Genomic DNA, 18,235 nt, shown 5'->3' with positions numbered 1-18,235 from the left:
GCAGAAAAAGAATTTCAAACGGAGTCCAAACGGAATGAAACCTTCGGTAATGTGATTTTCGGAATGAACGTGATCCAGAGGACTTGGACCCTACGTCAAGACATCAACCAGGAGGGCATGAGGTAGGGGGCGCGCCTACCCCCCTGGGCGTGCCCTCCACCCTCGTGGGCCCCATGTTGCTCCACCAACGTACTTCTTCCTCCTATATATACCTACGTATCCTCAAACTACCAGATACGGAGCCAAAAACCTAATTCCACCGCCGCAACCTTCTGTACCGTGAGATCCCATCTTGGGGCCTTTTTCGGAGCTCCATCGGAGGGGGCATCGATCACGGAGGGCTTCTACATCAACACCATAGCCTCTCCGATGATGTGTGAGTAGTTTACCTCAGACCTTCGGGTCCATAGTTATTAGCTAGATGGCTTCTTCTCTCTTTTTGGATCTCAATACAATGTTCTCCCCCTCTCTTGTGGAGATCTATTCGATGTAATCTTCTTTTGCGGTGTGTTTGTTGAGACCGATGAATTGTGGGTTTATGATCAAGTTTATCTATGAACAATATTTGAATCTTCTCTGAATTCTTTTATGTATGATTGGTTATCTTTGCAAGTCTCTTCGAATTATCAGTTTGGTTTGGCGTACTAGATTGATCTTTCTTGCAATGGGAGAAGTGCTTAGCTTTGGGTTCAATCTTGCGGTGTCCTTTCCCAGTGACAGTAGGGGCAGCAAGGCACGTATTGTATTGTTGCCATCGAGGATAACAAGATGGGGTTTATATCATATTGCATGAGTTTATCCCTCTACATCATGTCATCTTACTTAAAGCGTTACTCTGTTCTTATGAACTTAATACTCTAGATGCATGCTGGATAGCGGTCGATGTGTGGAGTAATAGTAGTAGATGCAGGCAGGAGTCGGTCTACTTGTCTCGGACGTGATGCCTATATACGTGATCATACCTAGATATTCTCCTAACTATGCTCAATTCTGTCAATTGCTCAACAGTAATTTGTTCACCCACCGTAATACTTATGCTCTTGAGAGAAGCCACTAGTGAAACCTATGGCCCCCGGGTCTATTTTCCATCATATTAATCTCCCGTCAACAAGTTATTTCTAGCGTCGTCTTTATTTTTCTTTCTTTACTTTTCATCTTTATCATAAAAATACCAAAAATAATATCTTATCATATCTATCAGATCTCACTCTCGTAAGTGACCGTGAAGGGGTTGACAACCCCTTTATTGCGTCGGTTGCGAGGATTTATTTGTTTGTGTAGGTGCGAGGGACTCGTGCATGGCCTCCTACTGGACTGATACCTTGGTTCTCTAGAACTGAGGGAAATACTTATGCTACTTTGCTGCATCACCCTTTCCTCTTCAAGGGAAAACCAATGCAGTGCTCAAGAGGTGGCAAGAAGGATTTCTGGCGCCGTTGCCGGGGAGTCTATGCAAAAGTCAACATACCAAGTACCCATCACAAACCCTTATCTCCCGCATTACATTATTTGCCATTTGCCTCTCATTTTCCTCTCCCCCAGTTCACCCTTGCCGTTTTATTCGCCCTCTCTTTTTCGTTTGCCTCTTTTTTCGTTTGCTTGTCATTATGGCTAGTCCCCTTTCTGCTCCTCTGTCCCCTGAATTTGAAGTTCTTCACTTTAAACAAAGACAAGGAGAAAATTTCAGAGATGCTTGGCATAGGATGATGGAATCTTATCGTAATTGCACCTTAGAGGTGAGTTTTAGAATTTTGCTTCGCAGTTTTTACGTTGGACTAAATATGTCCCATAGACAACTCTTGGATTGTGTTGCCAAAGGAAATTTTATTGAAATTGATCCCAGTGTTGTGCATGAAATCATAGAGGGTGTAGTGGGAAAACTACCTCAACAAAAAAGGGGCCACAACATACCCAGGAAGAGACACAAGTTTTTGAAAAAAATTGCGAAGTAACTAAGATCTTACAAAAGTCTCTTGAACCTCTTAAGAGCATTAGCGGAAATATTCACCGCATGAATATGTTGATTTCCCTTTGCAATAAGCGGTTGGATTCTTTAGATCTAAAAATTTCCGAATATGAAGGGAAACGTAAAGAACCTCCCGGATTCGAGCTTGATTCCGCTAAAAAATTGAAAGCCAAAGATGACAATACCTAGATATATCCTTGCTATTATGCCTAGCTAGGGGCGTTAAACGATAATGCTTGTTGGGAGGCAACCCAATTTTATTTTTAGTTTTTTACTTTTTGCTTCTGTTTAGGAAGAAATATTTGATATATCCTCTGGTTAGATTTGTTTTTATGTTTTAATTAGTGTTTGTGCCAAGTTTAACCTATAGGATCTTCTTGGATGATAGTTATTTGATCTTGCTGAAAATTTCAGAAACTTTCTGTTCACGAAACTAATTGTTAAAAATCATCAGAACGTGATAAAATATTTATTCCAATTTCTGCTGATCAATAAACAAATTGTCTAAGTCGTCCTATTTTGGCTGAATTTTTAGAGTTCCAGAAGTTTTCGTTAGTTACAGATTACTTCAGACTGTTCTGTTTTTGACAGATTCTGTTTTTCGTGTGTTGTTTGCTTATTTTGATGAATCCATGGCTAGTAAAATAGTTTATAAACCATAGAGAAGTTGGAATACATTAGGTTTAACACCAATATAAATAAAGAATGAGTTCATTACAGTACCTTGAAGTGGTGTTTTGTTTTCTTTCGCTAACGGAGCTCATGCGATTTTCTGTTAAATTTTGTGTTGTGAAGTTTTCAAGTTTTGGGTAAAAGATTTGATGGATTATGGAACAAGGAGTGGCAAGAGCCTAAGCTTGGGGATGCCCATGGCACCCCAAGATAATCTAAGTACACCAAAAATCCAAAGCTTGGGGATGCCCCGGAAGGCATCCCCTCTTTCGTCTACTTCCATCGGTAACTTTACTTGAAGCTATATTTTTATTCACCACATGATATGTGTTTTGCTTGGAGCGTCTTGTATGATTTGAGTCTTTGCTTTTTATTTTACCACAATCATCTTTGCTGTACACACCTTTTGAGAGAGACACACATGATTCGGAATTTATTAGAATACTCTATGTGCTTCACTTATATCTTTTGAGCTATATAGTTTTTGCTCTAGTGTTTCACTTATACCTTTTAGAGCACGGCAGTGGTTTTGTTTTATAGAAACTATTATTCTCTCATGCTTCACTTATATTATTTTGAGAGTCTTAAACAGCATGGTAATTTGCTTAAATTGGGAAATTAATCCTAATATGTTAGGAATTCAAGACTAGTAAAAAACTTTCTTATGAGTTTGCTGAATGCTAAGAGAAGTTTGATGCTTGATGATAGTTTTGAGATATGGAGGTAGTGATATTAAAGTTGTGCTAGTTGAGTAGTTGTGAATTTGAGAAATACTTGTGTTGAAGTTTGCAAGTCCCGTAGCATGCACGTATGGTAAACGTTATGTAACAAATTTGAAACATGAGGTGTTCTTTGATGGTCCTCCTTATGAGTGGCGGTCGGGGACGAGCGATGGTCTTTTCCTACCAATCTATCCCCCTAGGAGCATGCGCGTAGTGCTTGGTTTTTGATGACTTGTAGATTTTTGCAATAAGTATGTGAGTCTTTATGACTAATGTTGAGTCCATGGATTATACGCACTCTTACCCTTCCATCATTGCTAGCCTCTTCGGTACCGTGCATTGCCCTTTCTCACATTGAGAGTTGGTGCAAACTTCGCGCGTGCATCCAAACCTCTTGATATGATACGCTCTTTCACACATAAACCTCCTTATATCCTCCTCAAAACAGCCACCATACCTACCTATTATGGCATTTCCATAGCCATTCCGAGATATATTGCCATGCAACTTTCCACCGTTCCGTTTATTATGACACGCTCATCATTGTCATATTGCTTTGCATGATCATGTAGTTGACATCGTATTTGTGGCAAAGCCACCGTTCATAATTTTTCATACATGTCACTCTTGATTCATTGCTATCCCGGTATACCGCCGGAGGCATTCATATAGAGTCATACTTTGTTCTAGTATCGAGTTGTAATCATTGAGTTGTAAATAAATAGAGGTGTGATGATCATCATTCATTGAGCATTGTCCCAATAAAAAAAGAGAAAGGCCAAATAAAAAAGGCCCAAAAAAGAGAATAAAAAGGGACAATGCTACTATCCTTTTTTCCACACTTGTGCTTCAAAGTAGCACCATGATCTTCATGATAGAGAGTCTCTTGTTTTGTCACTTTCATATACTAGTGGGAATTTTTTGTTATAGAACTTGGCTTGTATATTCCAACAATGGGCTTCCTCAAATGCCCTAGGTCTTCGTGAGCAAGCAAGTTGGATGCACACCCACTTAGTTTCTTTTGTTGAGCTTTCATGCATTTATAGCTCTTGTGCATCCGTTGCATGGCAATCCCTACTCCTTGCATTAACATCAATCGATGGGCACCTCCATAGCTCATTGATTAGCCGCCTTGATGTGAGACTTTCTCCTTTTTTGTCTTCTCCACATAACCCCCATCATTATATTCTATTCCACCCATAGTGCTATATCCATGGCTCACACTCATGTATTGCGTGAAGGTTGAAAAAAGTTTGAGATTACTAAAGTATGAAACAACTGCTTGGCTTGTCATCGGGAGTGTGCATGATGAGAGCATTCTTGTGTGACGAAAATTGAGCATGACTAAACTATATGATTTTGTAGGGATGAACTTTCTGTGGCCATGTTATTTTGAGAGGACATAATTGCTTAGTTAGCATGCTTGAAGTATTATTACTTTTATGTCAATATTAAACCTTTATCTGGAATCTTTCGGATCTAAATATTCATACCACAATTAGGAGAATTACATCGAAATTATGCCAAGTAGCATTCCACATCAAAAATTCTGTTTTTATCATTTACCTACTCGAGGATGAGCAGGAATTAAGCTTGGGGATGCTTGATACGTCTCCAACGTATCTATAATTTTTGATTGTTCCATGCTATATTATATTCTGTTTTGGACATTAATGGGCTTTATTATAGACTTTTATATTATTTTCGGGACTAACCTATTAACCGGAGGCCCAGCCCAGAATTGCTGTTTTTTGCCTATTTCAGAGTTTCGCAGAAAAAGAAAATCAAACGGAGTCCAAACGGAATGAAACCTTCGGGAACGTGATTTTCGGAACGAACGTGATCCAGAGGACTTGGACCCTACGTCAAGACATCAACCAGGAGGGCACGAGGTAGGGGGGGCGCCTACCCCCTGGGAACGCCCTCCACCCTCGTGGGTCCCACGTTGCTCCACCGACGTGCTTCTTCCTCCTATATATACCTACGTACCCCAAACTACCAGATACGGAGCCAAAAACCTAATTCCACCACCGCAACCTTCTGTACTCGTGAGCCCATCTTGGGGCCTTTTCCGGAGCTCCGCCGGAGGGGGCATCGATCACGGAGGGCTTCTACATCAACACCATAGCCTCTCCGATGATGTATGAGTAGTTTGCCTCAGACCTTCGGGTCCATAGTTATTAGCTAGATGGCTTCTTCTCTCTTTTTGGATCTCAATAAAATGTTCTCCCCCTCTCTTGTGGAGGTCTATTCGATGTATTCTTCTTTTGCGGTGTGTTTGTTGAGACCGATGAATTGTGGGTTTATGATCAAGTTTATCTATGAACAATATTTGAATCTTCTCTGAATTCTTTTATGTATGATTGGTTATCTTTGCAAGTCTCTTCGAATTATCAGTTTGGTTTGGCCTACTAGATTGATCTTTCTTGCAATGGGAGAAGTGCTTAGCTTTGGGTTCAATCTTGCGGTGTCCTTTCCCAGTGAAAGTAGGGGCAGCAAGGCACGTATTGTATTATTGCCATCGAGGATAACAATATGGGGTTTATATCATATTGCATGAGTTTATCCTTCTACATCATGTCATCTTACTTAAAGCGTTACTCTGTTCTTATGAACTTAATACTCTAGATGCATGCTGGATAGCGGTCGATGTGTGGAGTACTAGTAGTAGATGCAGGCAGGAGTCGGTCTACTTGTCTCGGACGTGATGCCTATATACATGATCATACCTAGATATTCTCATAACTATGCTCAATTCTGTCAATTGCTCAACAGTAATTTGTTCACCCACCGTAATACTTATGCTCTTGAGAGAAGCCACTAGTGAAACCTATGGCCCCCGGGTCTATTTTCCATCATATTAATCTCCCGTCAACAAGTTATTTCTAGCGTCATCTTTATTTTGCTTTCTTTACTTTGCATCTTTATCATAAAAATACCAAAAATATTATCTTATCATATCTATCAGATCTCACTCTCGTAAGTGACTGTGAAGGGATTGACAACCCCTTTATTGCGTTGGTTGCGAGGATTTATTTGTTTGTGTAGGTGCGAGGGACTCGTGCGTGGCCTCCTACTGAATTTATACCTTGGTTCTCAAAAACTGAGGGTAATACTTACGCTACTTTGCTGCATCACCCTTTCCTCTTCAAGGGAAAACCAACGCCGTGCTCAAGAGGTACCATTTAGCGGGGTCATTAGTGCTAACTAATCCGGCGCCACGTCAGCAGTTGACGCCGGCGACCAAAAGCATGGCGGTGGCACGCCGGAGTTGCTCGGGACGGCACTACAGGCGGTGTTTTGCGGCACGGTTTGGAGCTACGGCGAGCTGGCGTCTGCGTGCAGCTAGTGGTGCAATCAGCTTCGCCGGGGGCAACCTAAATCGACGGCGGCGAGCTCAAAGGCGGCGGCCGGAGTTCGGGTGCGAGCGGGGATGCGGCTGCGGTGTGCGAGGGCGAGAACGGAGAGGGGAGGAGGAGGAGCAGCTCACAGCGGTTGCAGCAGGCGTCAAACCGGGCTCGGGGAAGGCCGGATGGCGACGTACGGGCGGCGGCGATCTCGGACGACCGAGGAGGAAAACGGCGGTGTTGGAGATGAAGCAGAGCTTCTGGCGCCGCGTGACTCGATGGAGAGGACGAGGAAGACGCGGTGGTGCTTCTGGGCTGCTCGAGGGGATGAGGGAGAGGCGATGGCCCCGGTGGTGCTCGTCGGCGGCGGCGGGCGCGTTCGGTGAGGAGAACAGAGGACGGGGAGAGCGTTCAGGGGAGAGAGAGGGAGAGCCGGATGGCTCTGGGGTCGCGTGGCGTCGTCCAGACGTGTCGAGGAGGAGCCAGGCAGGCAGGCAAGGAGCAGGTGGCCGCGGCTTGTGCCGACGTGCGTCGGGTGCGTGCTCCTGTCCTCCTGGCGAGAGGAGGGGACGACTGGCAGGGTCCAGTCGGCTGGGCCGACTTGCTGGGCCGCCAGGTAAGGCCCAGGTGAGTTTCTCTCTCTCTAGTTTCTACTTTTGTTCTGTTTTCTAATTGTTTGCCTCTGTTTTGATTTAGTTTAACACCAAATCATTTCTTATAAATTATGGAAAAACTTTGAGTATGCAAAATGGATTATTACAGAGACCCACCATCTTTTCCAGAATTATTGGAGCTATAATATTACTTATAGAATTTTACAACTCCAATTCAAATAAGTAGTCAGTAAATTCAAAGACCTAAAATTCCAATGAAAATATGCATCATCACAGGATAAGGTTTACACCTTTTCCCCTAAATCATGAACATTTTTTAAGGGTATTTTGGGATCATTGAAAATATTTTTAGGTTGAACCTATTTGAATTTCATTTGATGCTAGGGTTTGAACATCCCCCATTTCAAATTCATTTGAAATTAACATGATGTCATGAATGCTTATGCAACTATCTGCAACCAAATTCTAGGGCTGTGAGACTCATTCTCCACCTTCAACTTTCTCTAAGCCTGGCTGTGTTCACTTCCTCATACATGCTGCAGAGCTTCGTTAGGCACATCTTCAAAGGCTGTGGGACTTCTTGATCAACCCACTCCAAGTAAGAACACTTCCGTTCATCCTATAATATTTAAAACTAGATCAGTAACAATTGCAGGGGAAATGGGTTTATAGCAACATGGAAAATCACCAATGCTTATTTTGAAAAACTGAAGAAACATGTTAATTATGACATATCTTCTCAAAAAGATCAATGTGCAAATGAAATAATTGGTACTGAGACAACAACCAAATTCTGGAACATCAGAAGCTATAATTAACTACAACGACGCTACAAGTTCTTACTCATGTACAATAAATAACAAATTGAACATTTTATGAGGAAGGTAAATATAACTGCAACAGCATAGCGACGGTGTTTGGATGACAGCAAATTGATACTAACACGTGTGTACATGCACAAATTTAGTAACATAGAACTAATATCACTAAGGCCGTCCACTATGTATGCCACAAAACTGGTGTAAAGACAACTGTTGCTACATCTCGCACCGGTGCCCTGAACTGGCGAGCCGATGCAGCGGAAAAAAAACCAGGGACCCAGACTCCGGAACACGTAGTTGCTCCGATGCCCAGTTCCTTCGTGCCATAAAGATTTAGTATTTTACTGCTTGGCTGCTCGGATGTGTGGACCAAAGTTGGCTGCACAAACTGCTAAAGCAGTGCCAAATAATTTTCTAATGGCACCGCTGATGAGATGGCAACAATTTAAGATACTAGGTACAAACTGTGACACTGTCTTAGGATGCGTTTGGTTGAAGGTGTGGTATGAATTGGTTGGGACCGTGACAGTGTCTGAACCACATCTAACTAATGATTTGTAACAACGGAAGAGGGTCTAACCTTCTCTGCTCATGCCAGAAACTTCCTCCCGGTGTCCACAGAATCAAACGCAAGTAGCTTCACGCATGGAGATTGATGGTGACAACGAGCAGATAGATCTTCAGCCACCCCGCTCCATTCGTTGCCACTGATGGTCTTAGGGAGCTACAAGAGGAAGAAATGACTCAAATCGACCTCCGGGTAAAAATCCTTCATTCCAAGTCATAGCCCGAGAGAGAGAAGAGAGGCATACCTGGGTGGTGAAGGAGTAGTCGCCGGAGGAGGAACCGCTGGAGATGTCTTTGAAGAAGACCATGGCGACCCCGGCGGTAGGATGCGAGACGGCGAGAGCGAGGAAGCGGCTATAGCTTAGCAAGGAAGGAAGGAAGGAGGAAACAGGGGAAATGTGACTTGTGGTCGGGGAGAAAAGGGGGTGAGGAAGGGGGGAAGGGGGGCGGGGGTAGATATTTTGGCGGTAGGCCAAAATTTTGGAAATGTGGAGGGAAACTTTGCGCGCGGTGCCGCCGGACATTCACTTTGAACGATTGTGTGCATCGCAAACGATTCTTCTTCTTTACGCGCATGGGATGAGTTTGATAATTCAAATTTTGGTCTCAAGGCATGGGCACATTCACTTTGAACGCGCGCGGTGCCGCCGGACCATTCACTTTGAACGATTGTGTGCATCGCAAACAATTCTTCTGCTTTACGCGCATGGGATGAGTTTGATAATTCAAATTTTGGTGGAAATTTCCCTGGGTACGTCATTGCATAATTTAACATCGCTTGCTAATTTGGGCACACAAAAGAGCGTACAGCAGACAGACCACACTTACTGAATCGAGCAATTTTAGTAATTACACAGAGCCAGTTGACCTAAACATTGCTCTAACAAAAGACCAGCATTAAAAACAAAGCCTAAGTACGCATAATAAAAATCCACGCCGCGCCGGCCTATGCATCGCTGGTATGAGATGAGACGTCGATGACTTGTCCTGGCGACATGCCGCCGTTGGTGGACTCCGCGTCCCCCTTGCTGAAGTCGACCGCGTCCTCGTCCTCGTCCTCAGCGCCGCCCTCAAGGTTGTAGTACTCGTAGTAGTGGTTGTGCCAGAGCTCGCGTTGGTACTCCACCGCCGATTCCTCGACGGACAGACTCTTCCCTACCTCGACCTCGGCCATGCACAACTGTCGGTGTCAAAACCGGCGGATCTCGGGTAGGGGGTCCCGAACTGTGCGTCTAAGGCGGATGGTAACAGGAGGCGGGGGACACGATGTTTACCCAGGTTTGGGCCCTCTCGATGGAGGTAATACCCTACTTCTTCCTTGATTGATCTTGATGATATGAGTATTACAAGAGTTGATCTACCACGAGATCGTAGAGGCTAAACCCTAGAAGCTAGCCTATGGTATGATTGTTGTTGTCCTACGGACTAAACCCTCCGGTTTATATAGACACCGGAGGGGGCTTGGGTTACATAGAGTCGGTTACAAGGGAGGAGATCTACATATCCGTATTGCCAAGCTTGCCTTCCACGCCAAGGAGAGTCCCATCCAGACATGGGTCGAAGTCTTCAATCTTGTATATTCATAGTCCAATAGTCCGGCCAAAGGATATAGTCCATCTGTCCGAGGACCCCCTAATCCAGGACTCCCTCAGCAGCCCCTGAACCAGGCTTCAATGACGATGAGTCCGGCGCGCAGATTGTCTTCGGCATTGCAAGGCGGGTTCCTCCTCCGAATACTTCATAGAAGATTTTGAACACAAGGATAGTGTCCGGCTCTGCAAAACAAATTCCAATACCACCGTAGAGAGAATAATATTTCCACAAATCTAATATGCTGACACATTCTGCAGCATGACATCATACTACGGCCCGGTCATTATTCGAACCGTTTTTCTCAACCAGCCACTGCACATATTGCGAGGCGGTTTTCTTGGCACGTCTTGTCGAAGCAGAGATCGTGTCTCCTTATCACGGGATTCTCACCAATACGGGTGTGGGTAACCCAACCGCGCCATCAATTACGGTGCTTGGGGAATAAGCGAGTTTACCAGGGAGGTGGGGAGGCGTATAGTTTCTTCCGCCCTTATAAAGGGACAAGGATTCCTCTTTTTCACCCATGCCCTCTTCCTCCTTGCTCATCCATTCTTGCGCACTCGAGCTCCAGCACCCAAGTTCGCATTTTCTCCTCAAACCACTCCAAGCATGTCCGGAGCGGGAGGCAAGTGGATGGTCTCCTCCGTTACGGAGGAGGACATCACAAAGCTACGGGGAGCCGGATATCTGGCCGCGGATATCGCACACCGGTTGCCAGATGCGGGGCAGATCGTCCCTACTCCAGCGCCCCATGAGAGGGTGGTTTTTCCTACCCACTTCATCCGCGGACTGGGATTTCCCCTCCACCCGTCTGTCCGCGGGCTCATGTTCTACTACGGGCTAGATTTTCACAATCTGGCCCCCAATTTCATCCTCAACATCTCGGCGTTTATCGTCGTGTGCGAGGCCTTCCTCCGCATCAAGCCCCACTTCGGCCTGTGGCTGAAGACCTTCAACGTTAAATCGAAGGTGGTGGTCGGCCAACAAGCGGAGTGCGGAGGCGCCATGGTGGGAAAAATGCCCAACGTCACCTGGCTCGAAGGCTCCTATGTGGAGACCATAAAGGGATGGCAATCGGGGTGGTTCTACATCACCGAGCCGCGACACCAACTGGTTGGCGGCCCCCGAATTTCGATCCGAAATCCCCATGCGGCTCACCTCCTGGAAAGAGAAGGGCCTATCCTGGGGTTCCTCGGTAGAGCTGACCGGACTACAGACCTGCGTCAAAACATGATGAGCAAGAAAATCAAGCTCGTCAACGTGGTCCAAGTCATGCTCTTCCGCCGGATCCTCCCGTGTCAAAGACGGGCATTCAATTTGTGGGAGTTCGACTCGGCCGAGCACCAGACGCTGCGAGAGCTCTTCGACATGATGCACAAGGACGTCTGGAAGGTGCTGTTCAAGGGCACCGAGGTACCTCCTCCCCTTACCGAGGACCGCGGACTCAACGCGAAGCGCCCTGCCAATCTGGTAAGTCTTTTATATCTCATAAGATGTTCATTTTCCCCAGTTTAACCATGCGTAGGATCTAAGCCTCCACGCCATTTAACAGGACAGGGTCACGACAGAGGAGCAGATCGATTGTCCAGCCCCCCTGCCCGAAGATCCAGCAGATGCTCTCCTAACGGAGATGCTGGTTCCGGCGCCTTTTGAGGTGCCGGCGAAGAAGGCCAAGAAGAAGGCCACGGGGACCAGGAAGGGTCTCCGGCGCAAGGTTATATCGGAATCATCGTCCGAAAACACCGAGGCGCACTCCTCCCACGAAAACGAGGAGGAAGAAGAGGAAAGTTCTCCCCCCCAGCCAGGGGGACAAGAAAAGGAAGGCCGCCCCATCAGGGGGGGCGAAGGGTCCAAGAAGGGAAGGTCCCTCCTCCCGGACTGCTCCACGACGGCCACTTTCAGCGATGAGGAGTGGTTACCCAGGGACAAGCCCCTGGCGAAGTCGTGAGTATCCGGATACCATAATAATTCTTGGTACATCTTATTGTATTGCTTCTTATCATGCCGCACATGATTATGCAGCCCATCCCGAGCCCACATCGATGTATCTTCGTCGGATGATTCTTTGGGCCCGTCGGATATGAACAGCGATTCACTCCCGGCCGCCTCCTCCCCCCGCCCTACGGACAACGCCGAGGTGTTGTCTCAAAGGGGACTAAACCAAGGGGAGACAGTTCCAGAGGCGCTTCAAGGCGACATTCCAGGCGCTGGGCGCACGAGGGGCAAGACTCCTCTGGGCCCTAACGCCGGGGGCAGCAAGTCTAGCCCCAAGCCGAATACGGCGCCGGAACCTCCAGTGGTTCCGGATTCTGTCAGGCAACCCCTCGCTAAGGGGGCAAGCCGTCTATGCCGATGGCCTCTGTTCATCCAGAGGCATCAGACAACTTGCTGGAAGTGCTTCGCGGCGCTTCCATTGACGAAGAGCACCGCACCATTATGAGTGCGGTGGTCAAGAAGGTTCAGTCCGCCAAGAGCGGACTGACTGAAGCCTGTGCCAGCCTCCTAACAAGCTTTGAGGTAAGTAACCAGATTATAAGAGAATGTTACCGCATTGACAGTAGCCCCTGATGCTCTATTTGGCGTTCGCGAAGAAGTCCGAATAGAGGATCAAATAATAACCGCAGGAGTCTATCGGAATATGTCTATGTGCATATGCAGGCTTCACTGCTGGCCGCTGCCGCACGTACTCCGGAGGTCGCCACACTGAAGCGGGACCTTGAGCGGTCCAAGGAAGACCTCGGCCTTACCAAGAGGCAGCTCGAAGAGAACAAAGGTAAGTGATACCCCGTCTGTATATTAATAAAGAAAAACTTGGTTTTGGAATAATAGGATCGTCATGAATTTTGATAGGGGCCACGACCGAAGTGGCGGCCCTACAGAAGGCGCTATCCGAGGCCGAAGACAAAGCGGCCAAGGAGCTCATCGAGCGAGAGAAACAAGAGGCCCGAGTAGGCGAGGTGCAGCAAGAGCTCCAGGCTCTCGTCAAGAAGCACGAGTCCTTGGAGCGTGACTCTAAGACGCAAGGGTCCGAGCTTGCGAAGGCCCTCGAAAGCGCACAACATGCCAAGGCCGAAGCCCAAAAGGCCCTCTAGGAAATTGAGGCGGTTAAGAAGATAGCGGCGGGTAAGGCATTCATTATGCAAAGCAAGCATGTGAAGGAAACTTTCTTTTTACTTACCCGAGTTTGGAGCTCTCCAGGAGCGTTCGCAGATCTACCCGCAGTGTGTCAGATGCCGTGGAGTTCTACCGGGCCGAGGAGGGGAGCTCGACGGAGAAGTTGTTCTGGTCTCAGCATACTAGGACCGAACACCCAATGCCCTTGAGCGACCAGTTGAAGCAACTGGTCGAGCTTCACAAGGCGGCCGAACAGGCCATGAGGGGTCTTATAGTCCGGATGTGGCCTGGCGAGCCCCTGCCTAGTAGCTACTTCGGTCTGGTGAGGCGGCTTGCGAATGCCTGCCCACGGTTTGAAGTCATAAAGCGGTCCGTCTGCATCGAGGGTGCGCGCAGGGCTTTTGCCCGGGCGAAGCTGGACGCCGAAAAGCTGGTGAAGGAGGGGCCGCCGGAGGCCAAGGAGCATCGCCACCCCGAAAAGTATTATGAAAGTGTCCTGAAGGTGCTCGCCTTGTGGCAGAGGAATGTGCTAAGGATGTAATATTTGAATAAATGTACTCATGTGATCCTGTAATGTGAAACGAGTTCATTTGCGCTATGCAACGCTTGTGAATTTAAAATATTACCTTATGTGCGGCCGTTTATAAAAACTGAGAGTTGGCCAGTCATCGGCTTATGCCCCCATGTAACTAGTACTGAGGTGTTCGGGATAAACCTGAGCACTCTTTATCCCAATTTTGGGTCCTTCGAAGGAGGTGTTCAGCACAACGAACCAGGCAATCGGACTATAAGGCTTTATCACTCTCACTTAGCCATAGAAGTCTACAATTTTAAATTTTGGCGAAGCCCCTAGTATTCGGAAGGCCGAATTTGGGGCGCTATATACGCCTAAGTTGGGCAAGACTGACTCCTTACCCGAAGCAGAAAAAGTCTTTAAGGACTTGAGACCTCTCGAACAGCGACCAGCTCTCTCCTTATCATGATAGTCAGTTTTCGGCTTTCTCTACTGAGGTGCTCGTCCGAAAGAACCGGGACACAATCGCAGTAGTTCTCCCAGTGCTACCTTAGCCGATATTGCGGAATGTAAGGTACCAAAACATGGGAGCTGGGCAAACCCAACTATTGACCCAAGACATGATTTGGAGCTGATGCACATAGTGCTATAAGTTCGGGGTGTCGCACTGTCGAAAGTGTTCGGACTTCTCACGCCGTATTTATGAGGTATACTAAAGCCCCTGGCGTACTGGTCGTACCAGAATGTACGGGTGTGATTTGTCATAAATAAGCAGACAAGGAAAAAAAGAGGTAATGCAATAATAGACTAATGCTATGCATTGTTATTAAATAATACGTTGAAGCGTACAGATACAAGTAGTGCAATAAGCAAAAAATAAGACTATTTGACATGTCCTATCCAAGGGCAAGCTGCGTATGGGTATTTAAAACAGGTATTTCGATCGTTATCAGAGACCACCTGGGGATTCCCTTGTACGTCTTAGCTTCTTGCCTCCTTGGTATTTCCTTCCTGTAATGCGTCCAGCAATGAGACTGCCGAAAAGGGCTTCCAGAGAGTAAGGTCCTGAAAGAGAGAAAATGATAAAGGTATACAGCCCCTGGGGCGGTTGAGCCGCATTGTGGGACGTGTCCTGGCCGTGCCCCCGCCTATGTCCATGGTATTTTTAGTGCGTAATTATGTACGCGCGGCACAGATTTCGTCGCTTGACTGGGACTAGGATGGAGGCCGAATTGCTAGGCGAGCTCTGAACGTGCCAGGCGATCCTGTTGCAGGTTACTCCGGACTCGCTTGAAGGTGTCCGGGGGCTTTATCGCCGAATTGGCGGTTTCCCTTAAAAGGTTGCTTTGTGCTTCTGCTGCGAGGGCCGCAGTGTGCTCCTCCGTGCGGAGCGAGCGTTCTGTGTTTCCATTGACTGTTATAACCCCACGAGGTCCTGGCATTTTGAGCTTGAGGTATGCATAATGCGGCACCGCATTGAATCTGGCAAATGCGGTTCGTCCGAGCAGTGCGTGATAGCCACTGCGGAACGGAACGATATCGAAGATTAACTCCTTGCTTCGGAAGTTGTCCGGAGATCCGAAGACCACTTCCAGTGTGATTGAGCCCGTGCAACGGGCCTCTACACCTTGGATGACACCTTTAAAGGTGGTTTTAGTGGGTTTGATCCTCAAGGGGTCTATACCCATTTTGCGCACTGTATCCTGATAAAGCAGGTTCAGGCTGTTGCCGCCGCCCATAAGGACTTGGGTGAGGTGAAATCCATCAATGATGGGATCAAGGACCAATGCGGCAGAACCGCCATGACGGATACTAGTGGGGTGGTCCCTACGATCGAAAGTGATTGGACAAGAAGACCATGGGTTGAACTTTGGGGCGACTGGCTCCATCGCATAGACGTCCCTTAGTGCACGCTTCCGTTCCCTCTTGGGAATATGGGTTGCGTATATCATGTTCACCGTTTTCACTTGGGGAGGAAATTTCTTCTGTCCTCCTGTGTTCGGCGGCCGGGACTCCTCATCGTCGCTATGCAGCCCCTTGTCCTTGTTTTCGGTATTCAACTTGTCGGCCTGCTTGAACACCCAGAATTCTCTATTGGTGTGATTGGCTGGCTTATCGGGGGTGCCGCGAATTTGACACGAGCGATCGAGTATGCGGTCCAAACTGGACGGCCCCGGGTTGCTTCTTTTGAACGGCTTCTTCCGCTGACCGGATTTAGAGCCACTGAATCCGGCATTGACTGTCGTGTCTTCGGCGTTGTCACTGTTGTTGCGGCGCTTGTGTCTGTTGCGACGTGGTCTGCCGTTACCATCTTTTGCATCTCAATTGCCATGACTTCTTGATGTGTTGTTGCTGCAAGCCAGCCAGCTATCCTCGCCCGTGCAAAAGCGGGTCATGAGTGTCGTGAGGGCTGCCATAGACTTCGGCTTCTCCTGGCCGAGGTGCCGGGCGAGCCACTCGTCACGGATGTTATGCTTAAATGACGCTAAGGCCTCTGCATCCGGATAGTCGACAATTTGGTTTTTCTTAGTTAGGAACCGGGTCCAGAATTTCCTGGCCGATTCCCCTGGCTGCTGAGTTATATGGCTCAAGTCATCAGCATCCGGTGGTCGCACATAAGTGCCCTGGAAGTTGTCAAGGAATGCATCTTCCAAATCCTCCCAACTGCCAATGGAGTCTGCTGGCAAGATATTCAGCCAATGCCGAGCTGGTCCTTTGAGTTTTAGTGGGAGGTACTTGATGGCATGTACATCATCACCGCGAGCCATGTGGATGTGGAGGAGGAAATCCTCGATCCATACCGCGGGGTCTGTTGTACCATCATATGATTCAATGTTTACGGGTTTGAAACCCTCTGGGAATTTGTGATCCATTACTTCATCAGTGAAGCATAGGGGGTGTGCGGCGCCTCTGTGCCGGGCTATATCACGACGCAGTTCATACGAGTCTTGTCTGCTGTATTCGGCCCGGCCGAATTTTCTTTTAGTATATCCGGCGTGACGGTCATCGTCCCGCGTTGGGGTGCGCCCCCGTGATCCGTAGATCGATCTTGCATGTTTTGCTTTGTTTTCCAATACGTCTTGCAGGTCCCGCGTGTTGCCCCAGGCCTTGGTATTTTTGTTTGAATGGCGGCGGGGTGCGGGCTGGACTTCGGGCTGATATGCCTCTCTGTCTCAGCCACGAGGTGGCCGATCAGCCACATCATACGCTGGTGATGTAGGTTTCAATGCTTCCTCCTCGAGTTGGGGTAGCAACCTGCGCTTTGGGTAACTCTTGGTTGGTCGCTCGAGTTCGTATTCCTCGGCAGCCAGGACTTCAGTCCATCTATCCGCTAGCGGATCTTGATCAGCTCGAAGCTGTTGTTGCTTTTTCTTCAGGCTGTTTGCTGTGGCTATAAGCCGACGCTTGAAGCGCTCCTGCTCGACGGGATCCTCGGGCACGATAAATTCTTCGTCGCCGAGGCTCACCTCGTTTTCGGAGAGAGGCATGTAATTGTCATCCTCTGATTCTCCGTTTGCTGCCTGTTCCGGAGGGCTAGCTTGTTCATCCTCCCGCTCGAGGTCTGGCTGGAGGGGATTGTCGTCGTCTTCGGCACTATCCGGAGCATTATTGTCTCTTGTGCCGGTATCGCTACTTTTGCTATGGCGGGACTTAGAGCGGCGCCGCTGACGTCGGTGCTTGGATTGCTTCTTGGAGGGATTATCCTCCGTTGTCTTATCGCCATCGCCTTCTTTGGGGGTGTCCACCATGTATATGTCATACGATGAGGTGGCAGTCCAGCGCCTTGTGGGCGGCGGTTCTTGTTCGTCTCCTGCATCGTCGTCCATACCGTTGATGTCTTCGGAGCCGAAGTCGAGCATGTCGGTTAAATCATCGACAGTGGCTACTAAGTGGGTGGTGGGTGGGGAGAGAATTTCTTCGTCGTCCGCATCCCATTCTAGCCAGACATAGTTCGGCCAAGGGTCTCCTGTCAGGGAGAGAGACCTCAATGAGTTTAGCACGTTGCCAAAGGGCGAGTGCTGAAAGATATCCGCGGAGGTAAACTCCATGATCGATGCCCAATCGGATTTGATAGGCATGGACGCAGGCGGCTCGGAGCCCATGGCCGAGGACGAATCCAACGGTTCGGCAACACGGGTCTCATAGGAGGTGAAGTCAGTATTCGGCTCTATCGCCACTAAGTGTGCGGCCTCCGTGGCGGGGTCCATCCACCCGTCCTCAGATGGCGCAATTTGTTCCGGATTGAGGGTCGGAGTAGTTGCAGGTGTGATCTCCCGAACACTGTCCGGCGGCAGAGCTAAGTCA

Source organism: Aegilops tauschii, chromosome 2 (genome assembly GCF_002575655.3).
Source record: "Aegilops tauschii subsp. strangulata cultivar AL8/78 chromosome 2, Aet v6.0, whole genome shotgun sequence".
NCBI lineage: Eukaryota > Viridiplantae > Streptophyta > Magnoliopsida > Poales > Poaceae > Aegilops > Aegilops tauschii.
The sequence above is the reverse complement of the archived record's forward strand: the minus strand, read 5'-3'. Positions refer to the sequence as shown.